We start from the raw sequence: 12,070 nt of genomic DNA, 5'->3' as shown, positions 1-12,070 counted from the left end.
CCTAGTATAGTTTTTTTTCACACTCCCACAAACCTTCTGTCAAATGCAACACTATCATGGGAGAGAGAAAGCACCAAAGAGGATCGAGATTTACGAAGACAGTGGATCTGAAAACAGGGCGAAATTATACTTTCACATATGTAAAACTTTAATGCTGCAGGAATTCAGATTTCACTTAAGTGCATTGTCATCTTGGCCAAACGGGCACAGGAAAGGAGCACAGTTTGTTAGTGTCTTCTCCTGAGCTTTAATAGGGGGAGGAAATCAGCTTATGTATACAGCTTATGTAATTTGGGGGATATATTGCATCCAAGCGGGGTCTCGGTCCAGCATTTTCCCCCCAAATCTTGGGGGGAGGCAATCTTGCATGCATTTGGGCTAAAGTGAGAAGGTCATCCTCGGAGGCTAAGGTTAGGTGCAGTGTGTGGATTTCCCGTTGAAGCAGCGCTGGGATCAAATGCCTTTTGTTTTCGGAAAGGGGCTTTAATGTGAAGATAACATGTTGTTGTTTGGAGATGTTGAAAATGCAATCTTAAGTATCCCTCTTGAATGTGAATCATCTCATTACCAGGCATTCTCACACTGAGATAATGCGAAACATAATGTGTTTTATATCATCATGGTATGAAGCAGGGCCAGCAGTGCACTGTGTAAAAAAAAATCCCCTTCAGTGGCATTATTTTGGTCATCAGAAGCATAAATTTGGATGTGAGAAACATCAAAGCCTCCATATAAATGCCTTTCTCTTCATGTTGTCATCCTATCTTTGAATCACTCCCCCTCCCCCCTAGGGCCATGGTTATTTACATTTTCAAATCTGCATTTTTCATATAGATCTGTCTGCCTCTGATTTTAATATCAGTGATGTTTCCCACGACACCTTTTGTTTTATTATGCATTATGAATTTCTTCCCCTCTCACTCCTCCCTCTCTTTCTCCCTCTCTCTCTCTCTCTCGCCTCCATCTTTTTCTAATCCCTATCCCCCACACTAGGCTTATGAGTCCCAGTGTTTTATCATGGGGAGAGAGATTTATCATTTCAATCTCATTTCAATAAATAAAATAATCTCTCTTCTCCTGTACGTGACAGCAGCTAATAGTATTTTGTTATCGTGGAGTGAAACTTTGCAGACTTAGTGCACTTGCTGAAATGCTTTGCATTGGCATTCTGCAGCAGCGTACAGTCGCCTGCAGTAGTGAGGAACGCTTATCGTGTTGTAAACCGTGCACCGGTACATTTAAAGAAATGTGACTCCGGCCCACCTGATTAAAGTGAAGCGTGATGTCAAAACATTTCACGCGCCGATTTAATGGATGTAATAATGTAATGTGCCTCGGTTGCAGCACGCACTGATTGGCTGCTACATTGTCATTGAGAGGTTAAAGACAACATCGTGTTAGATGCTTAGTAATTAAAGATAGTGCACCTATCGGGTTTGGTTTGTACCTATTTCACTTGCAATATAAGGAGCCTCTTGTACCAATTCCGTCCTCTTAAAAGCTACTGGGCTGCACTCATGTATGCTTTTATCTTTCAGCCAGGATATGTTCTTAAAGCACGGTCTGTCAGATCCGCCTGCACTGTGGTGTGCACAAGAACAAGAGCAGCCATCAAGACGACAGTTTTATTTTAATTGCTATCTCCCTTTCCTCCCGGTCCTTCATTTTCCCTTACCCCTGGAGCAAATCAACAGAAAAAATGTAAAAGGACTGACAGGAAAACAATTGCGTTTCAAATTGAACTCCCTGCAGAGTGTGTTCACTTCCTTAACCTGACATCCCTCCCTTCCCCACACATGGCAGAGGAGAAGGCAAGGCGAGCGGCAGCCACACTAAAGCCAGAGAGAGGGGGGAGACCGTCCTTTTGAATATGTGTTTTCTGTTTATCATTAGCTGACTGGGTGCTTCATCATTCGGCGAAAATCCCTATCTGCTGAACATAAGGCCGAGAGACAGCGGGGAATCAATCTTTTGTGCTTGGGCAGATAAACACAGGACGCAATCAGGGGGAGACGGAGCGACGGAGCAGGCCGCGGGACTCACGCCGCCGGTGATGGATGGCGGAAGTGAAAGTGTCAGGATGGCATTATGCAAATGGGGGAGGCATCCGAGCATCGCCCCGGTGATTATGGGAGATGGGAGAGCAGCCTGTGGTCCCCCTGGCACCAAGGCAGCCATTTTGGGGGCTTGTTGTCTCCTACTGGAGCTGGGGGGGGGAAGGAGGAGGAGGAGTAGAGCGATGGATAGAGTGGTCGACGGGGTGGGGGAGAGAAAGGAGGAGATGAAGGAGGAGGAAAAAGGGAGGGAAGAACGTGTCATGGTATCATTCCCTCACATGCGCCACCGCCTCACCCCCACCCCCTTTACTCCAAAAAGGGGAGGAATAAGTCTATAAGCAGAGTGAGAGGCATCTGTGTCATTTACTGAAACAAATGATCAGCCTTCACTTTCCGTGGGGTTTGAATGAGGAGGGTGAGGCTGCCGAATGATAGAGATAGAACACTGATGGAACAATCATGAATAATGAACTTGAACTGGACAGAAATAAAAGCTGGTCTGCGTGATTGCGACAGCCGGCGTGTTTTTCGACAAGTCGAAACGACTGCATGCAGAGTGGCTCTCAGAGGCCTACGTGACCCCTGGGTACAGTGGTATCTGTTCTGACTGTGCTGCCGTATAGACTATGACGCACACACACACACCAATCTCAATGACAGGCAAGCAGGACACACACTCTCACGGTAATGACCAAGGATGCTACTTGTATTCAAATGAGGGTTGAAGTGAGAGCAAGGCAGATACTTCAGGGAGCAGCCGGGCCCAGAGGGGAGATCCAGCCGCAGTCCCTGCTGCACCATTACAGTAAGATTGGATGAAGATGGAAACATGGAAAATATGATGGCGTGTGTGCGAGTGGATGGGGATGGCGCAAGGAGACGCCCCCCCCTCCAATGATCTATGCGCATGAGCCTGTGCAGGTTTTGTATATCCAAGAGGTAGTAAGATAGTGCGTGATAGGTGAAATTAGTACCCTTAGTCACACAAGCCTATTTTTCTCTTGTTTACACAAGAAGAGAGGGAGAACATATTTGTTTGTGAAATGAAAGAACAGGTGAGAGTTGTGGGCGTCACAGTTGACTCTGTTATGTTTCACTAACGCTGCTGCTACTACTGCTGCCCGCCTCGATCTTTGCAATCCTAAATTGTTGTCCTGTTTCTCCTTTTGAGGCTATTTTTAGTCCCTGACCTAGCGAGACAAAGCGGGCTGAAGTGCCCGTCCTCCACCTCTAACTTTACCACTCGCCACAACGCACAGACAATACCCCTCCGTTCCGCCTGATTGGATCCATTTGCATTGGACACCTCCTCTGCATATTGATTGATGGGTTTAATCAGCGAATCAGGGGGAGCGCTCAGACATCAATCTCTGTCAGGCCCCTACCTTTTTTCCGAGCCTGTGATTCCCTGCTAGGACTCATCAAGGAAAGCAAGTTTAGACAGAAAGAAAGGGTGGGGGCCGGAGAGGGGAACAGAGGCAGAAGATTGGGGGGGGAGAAGAAAGGCATGCGGGGAGTGGAAGGACAAAGTATTTGCAATAACTTCAGGTGGATTTCTCTGACTAGGCCCTATAAAGTAGATCAGGTGTAGCATAAAGGAAGGTTGGCCAACTGTGACTCCATGCAGGAAATCTATAAATGAAATAGAAGCCAGACCAAAGACATTTATGCAGGTAATACATGTACAGTAATGCAGAAAATGTGTCCATCAAGCATAAAAAGGGGTTTCAGCGGTGCTCATGTGTGCTTTACATATGTGCATTTGCAGTTATTAATCATATCATTTGACACATTTTTTAAATGTATTTTTTCTGTACTTTTTCTTTTGTGTCACGTTAACTTACATAACAGAGGATGACAACAAAGGGAAAATGAGTGGCATCAACCAACTCACGTCGTGTCTTCCTGTTGAATTTTTTTTGCAGGTCCTACAACACATGTAGCTGTCAAAGCCCCGGGATCGATAGGAAGGGTTGGAAAACAGCTTCTTCACCCCCCACCGCCCCCGCTGTTTGTGTGCGAGTGCATGCGAGTGTGTGTTTCCCTGCGCGCACAACTGTATATATAGAAAGTGTTAATTGAGTTGTGATTGCCATTGTGTGCCTCATCAGGGGATGAACAAGACCACCCTCCACCCTTCTCGTGTCGACGTGAGAGTGTACCTGTGACACGTCGAGCTGACAGATACTTCGTTTCCTTCTCACTTGATAATTGCTGCAATGCAAACTCAATTAAAAGTAAGCAGCTCGATGTGGAAGGCGATGAGTTTGATTAAAATGTGAATAAAAATACAGATCTGTGATCCTCGCAAATGTATCGTCGGAGACGGGTTTGGTTTTTTTTAGTTTTCCTGGATGTTTCACTTCTTTGTGGCAGAGATTTATCATCGAGTCAGTAACCAATAGATGAATGAAACATGAAAACACTCCTTCTTCGCCATGAGCAGACACTCACTATTTTGGAAGTTATTAGGGACCAGATAACTGTCATGAAACGGCCTCAAACACCACTAGTAAAAACAGCAAATGAGCTCTCTTCCTCTGTATTTCAACATTTGTGTTTGGTTTTTTTTTTATATATCTTCTATTAAACTCAATTACTTCCTGCGTGAACCTGGCCTTGACGAAAAGGGCCCCATAATTCAGTTCGAGAGTACAAAAAAAGCAAAACATTGCAACACGCTCGTTTTTTGGAGGAAGAAACTTTTAATACCCACAGCTCTTAATGACGGCACTGCAATTAGAGTGGCTGCATTTTTGCTCTAGCCGCGAGTCAAAGGAAAACAAATAAAGCAGCTCGATTTAGAAACCTTATTAGACTTTGAGTCCCTGAGCAATTAAAGTATTACAGCTGAAGTGCTTCTGTGAACCCACCGATGGAAAGCATTTATAGGTGGTCTCTACTTTACTGGTGGTCTGTTACTGGGCATTTTTTTTGTTTGTTTTTTTCTTTTTCTTATTAGTGGCACTCAGAGCTGCAGACGCTCCACTGTTTATGCGCAAGCCGGAAAAGTTACTGGACAATGAACGCTCTTTATGTATCTCAGTGTTCGTCAAGGACAAATTCTACACGTGCAAACTTCAGCCGCAATCTGCTCACTCGCTTTACTGTGGCAAAATGCCGTGACACGTGACGCAGAGTCAAACAAAATCCGGTGATTTAAGAATTAACAAGAAAAACGATTAAAATTAAACCCAACTCGTCTTTTTATCATCTATTCTTTAATCTTCTTGCTGCAGCATTTGCCCCATGCAGTGTCTAAATTGGCTTGGCTGTGATGATGCCCTTTGCAATGCAATCTCTCCAATTTGATGCCTTATCAAATTACTAACCCAGAGGAAATTAATGGTATCATCTGTGTCAAGGCATTGATGTAGTTTCACTTAGCCTGAAACACTATGGTCCTAATTGAATGATTAGATTCCTTTAGATTTTCTATCCATCTTTATACTAATTACAATTGAAGAGGAGAACCGAGTGCCTTACATATCAATTTAAGGAAATAAAACCAGGTAAAAATTAAACAAAAACTTATATCAATCACACCAAACTCAATAACAGGTTATGATAATTGGCGATAATTGGAGGAGAAGTGTTCTGAAGACAGGCCGAATTTCATTTTCTTAGATATGTGTTATTTTAATGGGTTGTGATACATTTTGGAAGAAGAAGCACAGCAATAAAAGACTAAAACCTGATGTGCCACTAGGGGGGGTGGTGATGCTTTTTGGCCCAGGCTAGAACGCAGGGTTGGTATGCATTGGAAAGTGAAGCAAAAAAATCTTGTCTTTCAGTGACTCACACTCACACACACACACACACACACACACACACACACACACACACACACACCTACATGTAGAATGTGGCTGCGTTTTAAAGCAGATAATGAAAAGAAAGCGAGAGAAAAAAAAGAATGTGAGAATGTGATCACACGACTACTTGTGTTACTGCTACAGCTTCGTCTCCACTAACTTTGGCGTGTAGCAGTTTCACCCTCTGCCTGCTAATACCATAATCCCCCTGGAATGACCTCCTCCTCTCGGACCGCTTCTGACACCTCCTGCTCGGCCACCTCTGCCCCCAGTTCCTCCCCTCTGATCACTCAGCGAGAGCCCCAGCCATAATTGACTAATGACCCCATATCAATATTTGGCTGTGGTCACAGGCTTTCAGTACTGTTGTAATTTAAAGTGGATTAGTGTTCGCCTCAGCACGTTTCTTTTGGCAGCCAGCCAGTGGGACGAGCTTTTGATAACAGGTTCCTTCTTGCGTGAGTGTGTTTCCAGTGTAAGTGTGTGGGTGTGTGTGTGTGTCTACTTTGTACTTGTGTTTCTGTGAACTGCGCAAGCTGTCCATCGTCCCATGCACCTTAGATGCCAAAGCGGCAGAAAACAAAACAAAACAAAGAGAAAGCCTGCAGCATTTCCTGGTCAGAAGCTGGGAAAACACGCATGCGGCCGCAGGTCGACTGACTTACCGCCTGAGCCTGTTCCTGTGTAATGCTGTGGTCCCAGTCCAGGTATTTTTGCTGGTTATTGTGAATTGCACCTAAAAGTGGTTAATTACTACATATAGCTGATCAATATAACAGCAAGACAGCTATTCTAGCTGTGGATCAGGGGTTCCTAATCTTTTATCATTTGCGATGATAGCCACAGATTTCAAAGGGTCGTGACCCCACGGGATGGGCGCTAGTGCACACAAAAGGAACTCAGCTCTCTATCTTGACTTGATTTACATTCTTAAACATTACTTATAGATTTCTCCCCCCCACTGTTCTATTTCTACGTCTGCACTGCTGTGGCTGATCAGACACAAACAGATCCAGACTTGTCAGGATACACCGTCTGCCTCTCTGCTGCGCTAAACAAACCATCGAGCTTCGCTACAGCAACGCTGAGACACCGAGACAGAAAGAAGAAAAAACAGAAGAAAAGAGACTCTGGCCGTGTCTTACCTTGTCCCTGCGCTGCTCTCTGTATGCAGAGCGCGCAGGCAGTGTTTATCTGGCTCGCTTGGTGGAATGTTTGTGTAAGTGAACGCTAGGCTGATCGAGTTCAAATCACGGCGGGATAATTAAAACATGTTGATCCCTTCAGTCATGGGAAAGGGGCAGATTTATTAATGATACACTTACCGCAGCCGTGGACCGCGTGTGCGGCTGAGAAATGGTAATATTACTTGAAATCATTGGTTATCATTGTCATTTACCTGCAGGCCCGTACCAGTGTGAGTGGTCTTTCATGTAAATGAATTTGTCGAGAGAATGAGAGAAATGAGAGACGGAGGGAGGAGTGAGAGATAGAATTAATAGCTTCGGGTCATGGGGATAATGATTTCTTCATGGACCTAGTCAGAGTCAAATGGCCCGGGCACCTCGTTCGGGTTTTTCTTTTTCTTTTTTACAGAGGAATGAATGTAAGGGTGAACATTACACCGAACAGGGGCATTTACTGAGTATGTAAATGCGTTTGCTTTTATGACGAGGTCCACATGCCAGTAACGCTTCCAAATGACCCACTTTGTATTCACGCGACGCAAATTTGCCACCGCGTCGTTAGATCTCGTTGATTGAGTGCTGCTCCCGTATGTTGAACAAGAGAACATATAATTTGCTCATGATATCAAAATATTATGACAGTTAAAGGTTTAAAACCCCCACCACCTTTTCTTTCTTTCTTTACAAATATAAATCAGACTGCTTGGTCAAGTTCTTCTCATTCAAAATCGCCCAATCCCAATTGATTTTCACGGATTCGCTGTGAATCCCCCGTGCATAAAGGTGCACGTGGGATTTTCCACCCATGCTTACTCAGTGGGGGGGATGGATGTGTCAAAAGTTGCTGGTCAATCTTTTTGCACAGCTATTGTGAAGGGGGCAAGTCTGACAGAGTCGAGCAGCATGGACACATGTGAGCATAAAGGGCATACCTCACACCCCCACCACGCCATGCTGAAAGAAGCCAGTGAGGGTGTTAGCAGGAGGAGAGAGAGGAGGGGACAGAAAAATAAAATAAAAGGGCCCAGGCCAGGGCCTAATGGTGGGAACAGTGCGGAGGTGAAGCCTTCTTTTTGTTCGTCCCGGATAAAGGAGGCTTTTGAGAGGCAGCGTGCGTTTTTGTTCCGCGGAGGGCCATCGAAGCTGCAGGCCATGCTTGTCCTGGGCTGTGTTGTTTGAGGAGGGGGGGGCAGGAGTGTGGACACAGGCAAGAGGCAGAGTTACTTGCTCCAGGGAGAGAAATATGCTACTGCGAGGGTGCTGGAAAGAGGACAGCATATCATCTGTCTATGAAGAAGAAGCAGGAGGAAAAAAATGGGAGAGTGAGAGAGTGAGACGGGGCAATAGAAAGAAACAGATGGAGGGGGGCAGAAAGTGAGACGGCGAAAGAGAGAAAGAGAGAGGAGAGGTGTGAAGGTGCTTTATGGGGTACTTAATGGCTCATGTATCCAAGCTGCCGTCATTTCAGGACATCCATTATGGTGTGTGCACCTGTATACATGTGATTTTCACTCAAAATATTCCAGGAAAAAAACACGCAAGTTCTCAGCTAATAACCGTCTCTGTCGGCCTGTGACAATGACCTGCTGTTCAACTCGATGGCGAGACAGCTTTAGGCAGTCAGCAGTGAACTCTCGGTGCTCCCTGACCCGTCTGACCTATCCAACAGTTCAACTTCCACAGAGCAGCATTGATTGATCTGCCTTCAGGGCCTTTAAATTGCTGCGTGTCTCTTCTGCAGACAGGGAACAAAAAATCGGTGATTCCTTCACTGAAACCTGATCTTGTTATAAAGTCTTAAGAGGAGAATGATGCATTCACACCAACCTTTATCTGCTGACACAGTGTTACACCTCCAGCCTTAAAAACTGCTTCACGTGTCTCGCATTTGCATGTTCAACTGGAAACATGCGTTTTCTCACTTATTTTACATCTAAAGTTTTTTGGTTTTTTACTGTAAACATCAACACTGATATGCTCAAAAGTGTCACTGCAACATTGCCTGACTGTCAAAGGAAAATTATGTAACTCCAACTATTGTGCTGTTTGTTATGTTTACTGCAGTGAATGCAAGCATGATATAACTGATTTAAAAGTTTACAATTTAGAGATTTATTGTATGATTGGATGTATGACTGGATAAACTGTTTAAAGGATAAAACTGACAATATGTTTGCTGTTAAATGTTTCACATTGCAGTCGTGTCATTATAGGACACTCCATACCAGGAGTAAACAGGAAGCCAGTCACATATTTTTTATACTATTTTTTAAATTGTTTTGTTTTGGGTTTTTTGGAGGATTTCTTTATTTTTTGTTTTGATGTTAGGTCACTTTTTTCTTAATTGATCCGCGGGGATCATTTGAAAGGTCTTTTAACCTTTTGACTGGCTGTAAAGCTTCTCCTAAACATTCATTAGGTGTGATGGAGAGCACAATGCGATTGATGCTATCAGATGGCATTTCATAAGTGTAGGAGGACAGGCTCCTTGATGAGTTGCGCGGACCTAGGATTAAGTGACAGGGTGATTGCTGAACTCGCTGCTGTTTTTGCTGTAGGTTGACTATCTTTGCTACACAGTGTAAAAATGCAATTTACAGTCATATGAAAGAGAAAACTCTATACAATCCCAAAGTACAGCCCATGATTTAGAACCATCTTTAGCAACAATCAGAGGAAGTAATCATTTTCTATATGAGTTTATCAGTTTCTCACATCAAGCAGCCTTGCTCCGATTTATTTAGGTTTGCGGGCATTAACTTGTGTGCAGGTCTTAAGGTGCTGCCACAGCATTTCTGTCAGGTTGAGGTCTTTTACTGGGTCATTGCAACACCTCGATTCTTTGCTTTTTCAGCCATTCTGTTGCAGTTTTGCTGCTTTAGCTTTCAGACAGATGGCCTCATATTAGACTAATGTAAGACTTGTTTTGCACAGGACTGAGTCCTCTGAAAACGTTCTTATTAACTAGACTGTACCTTTAATGTTTGTTTAAAAAAACTTAAATCTGCTCTCCAGCTGTATAAAAAGCGCTTTTTGTGAAGCGAGAAATGTCATTCAGTGTGACGCAGCTTGTATATGTTTAGCTTTTATTTCAAGTCTAGTGATACAAAACAGAATTACACAATTATAGAGTAATTATTCACTTCAGTAAGAAGAAGAAAAAAGTCTGCAAAACTGTGGAGGATCACAATGTATCACAATGAATGTGACGTGAGAATGCTTAAAGGATACCTTCTGGGTGAAAGGTGAGTTTACTCGAGTAAGAACTGGCAACGGCAATTAGACCACAATGAGGTTTTTTCTTTCACATTTTTAAATGGCAGTATATCACAGTCTGATTTATTGTTACATGGCCAATTAGCACCTCGGTCAGGCATTTACCTCAGGGTCAAAGGTCGTGTTCCTTTAGTCTGGGAGAGAATGAGAGCTTGACACAGGCAGCCAGGCAAAAGAAGAGAGCAAAGAATATTGACTTTTTCTGGGCTCATGTTATTGTGGGAAATTTAAAGCTGGAAGAAACTTCCATTACAATATTACATTAAATATATGCAAATGTGTAACAGAGAGTGGTGGTGGGCAATGTAGCCTCAAAATTATATTGTGATATTTCAAGAAAATTGCAGTAATGATAGTTTTGATAAGATTTTACAAAAGAGAATGCTTCCAGGCAACAGCACTTGCAAGTGTACGTAAATGAAGGCATCTTCAATGTGCTGCTGTCATCAGTGACACACTTCCTGATTTTGAAAAGTGAATGTACTGAATCAAGGTGCCAGCAGAAGCTTTGTAGAGCAATAGTAGTGAAACAGCTTTATATTCAGTAACACGGCGTAAGTCAAATGTAGGCACAAAAGTACCGTAGGTAGTGCTTTTAAGTAAAAATTAACTGTGCTCATCAATTTTAAGTAAGATAACAGCAGCTAAACAGTAAATAAAGCTACAAAACCTTGTGACTTATCAAGAATCTATATAATACTGTCACATAATAAAACAAAAAAAGATGTTTTCCACCTGGGATGTTGTATCTTTTTCACCAGCTGCTTTTCCTCCATATAACTGCATCAGTGACTTCTGTCCTCTGCTGCTAACAAGTGCAGCTAGCTGTTTTGAGGCTACGTCCACACGTACACGGGTATTTTTGAAAACGCACATTTTTCTATGTGTTTGGTCCTTTCGTCCACACGTAAATGCAGTTTTGGGTCACTGAAAATTTTTGCATTTAGGTGTGGACGAGGAAAACGGAGATTTACTCAAGAAACATCTTATTCTTCTTCTAAATTTTATTAGCAGACTCGTGCAACGTCAAAGGTGTGCCCCATTTTGACATCAAGCTGTGCGCCAAATTATTGTTTACATGAGATGAATTTCTACAAAATACCGTTGCTGTTAATCTTACTATCTGTAGTTTTTACACGCTTACAGATACACACACAGTTTAAATTGATGAAGGCACTTGAAAAGTAACACAAAATTAACAGAAAAACAAAAACTTTTCAAACCCTGTTTACTCCTTCCCTCCCAGGCTTCTAGACTTCTGATTGGCCAAGATTTCGTTTTTAGCGTTTACATGTGGACGGAAATTTTTTTCAAAACTGCACGTGTGGACGGGATTTTTTTTAATAAACGACAATGCAAGGAAAAAGGATTTGTTTTGGTTCTTAGCGAGGTAAATCCATTCATGTATCCACTAGCGTTACACCTTAATTCTTGCTGTTAATACTGTTAATTCTGGGTTGCCGGGACTGCTCCAACTTTCCGAGTGGGAAATCTGAGTTGAGGGCGCGTTCCCGATTGAAACTCAGTCTTTCTAGGAAGCTGTTAATGTAGCTCCATTTTTAGGCACTACGTTATCATGGGAAGCTGGCACACAGCTCTTGATCTCAGACATGACTGGGCTCGTCTACGAACGTAAACTCCATAGCAAAGATATCGCGACACTTTTATGTCATGCAAAAAATTAGACCGGTATTACTGCAGATGACATGATATGACACAGCCCTAAAAGAAAGGT

The sequence above is a fragment of the Astatotilapia calliptera genome, chromosome 15 (genome assembly GCF_900246225.1).
Source record: "Astatotilapia calliptera chromosome 15, fAstCal1.2, whole genome shotgun sequence".
NCBI classification, from domain to species: domain Eukaryota; kingdom Metazoa; phylum Chordata; class Actinopteri; order Cichliformes; family Cichlidae; genus Astatotilapia; species Astatotilapia calliptera.
This window is presented reverse-complemented; position numbering follows the sequence as displayed.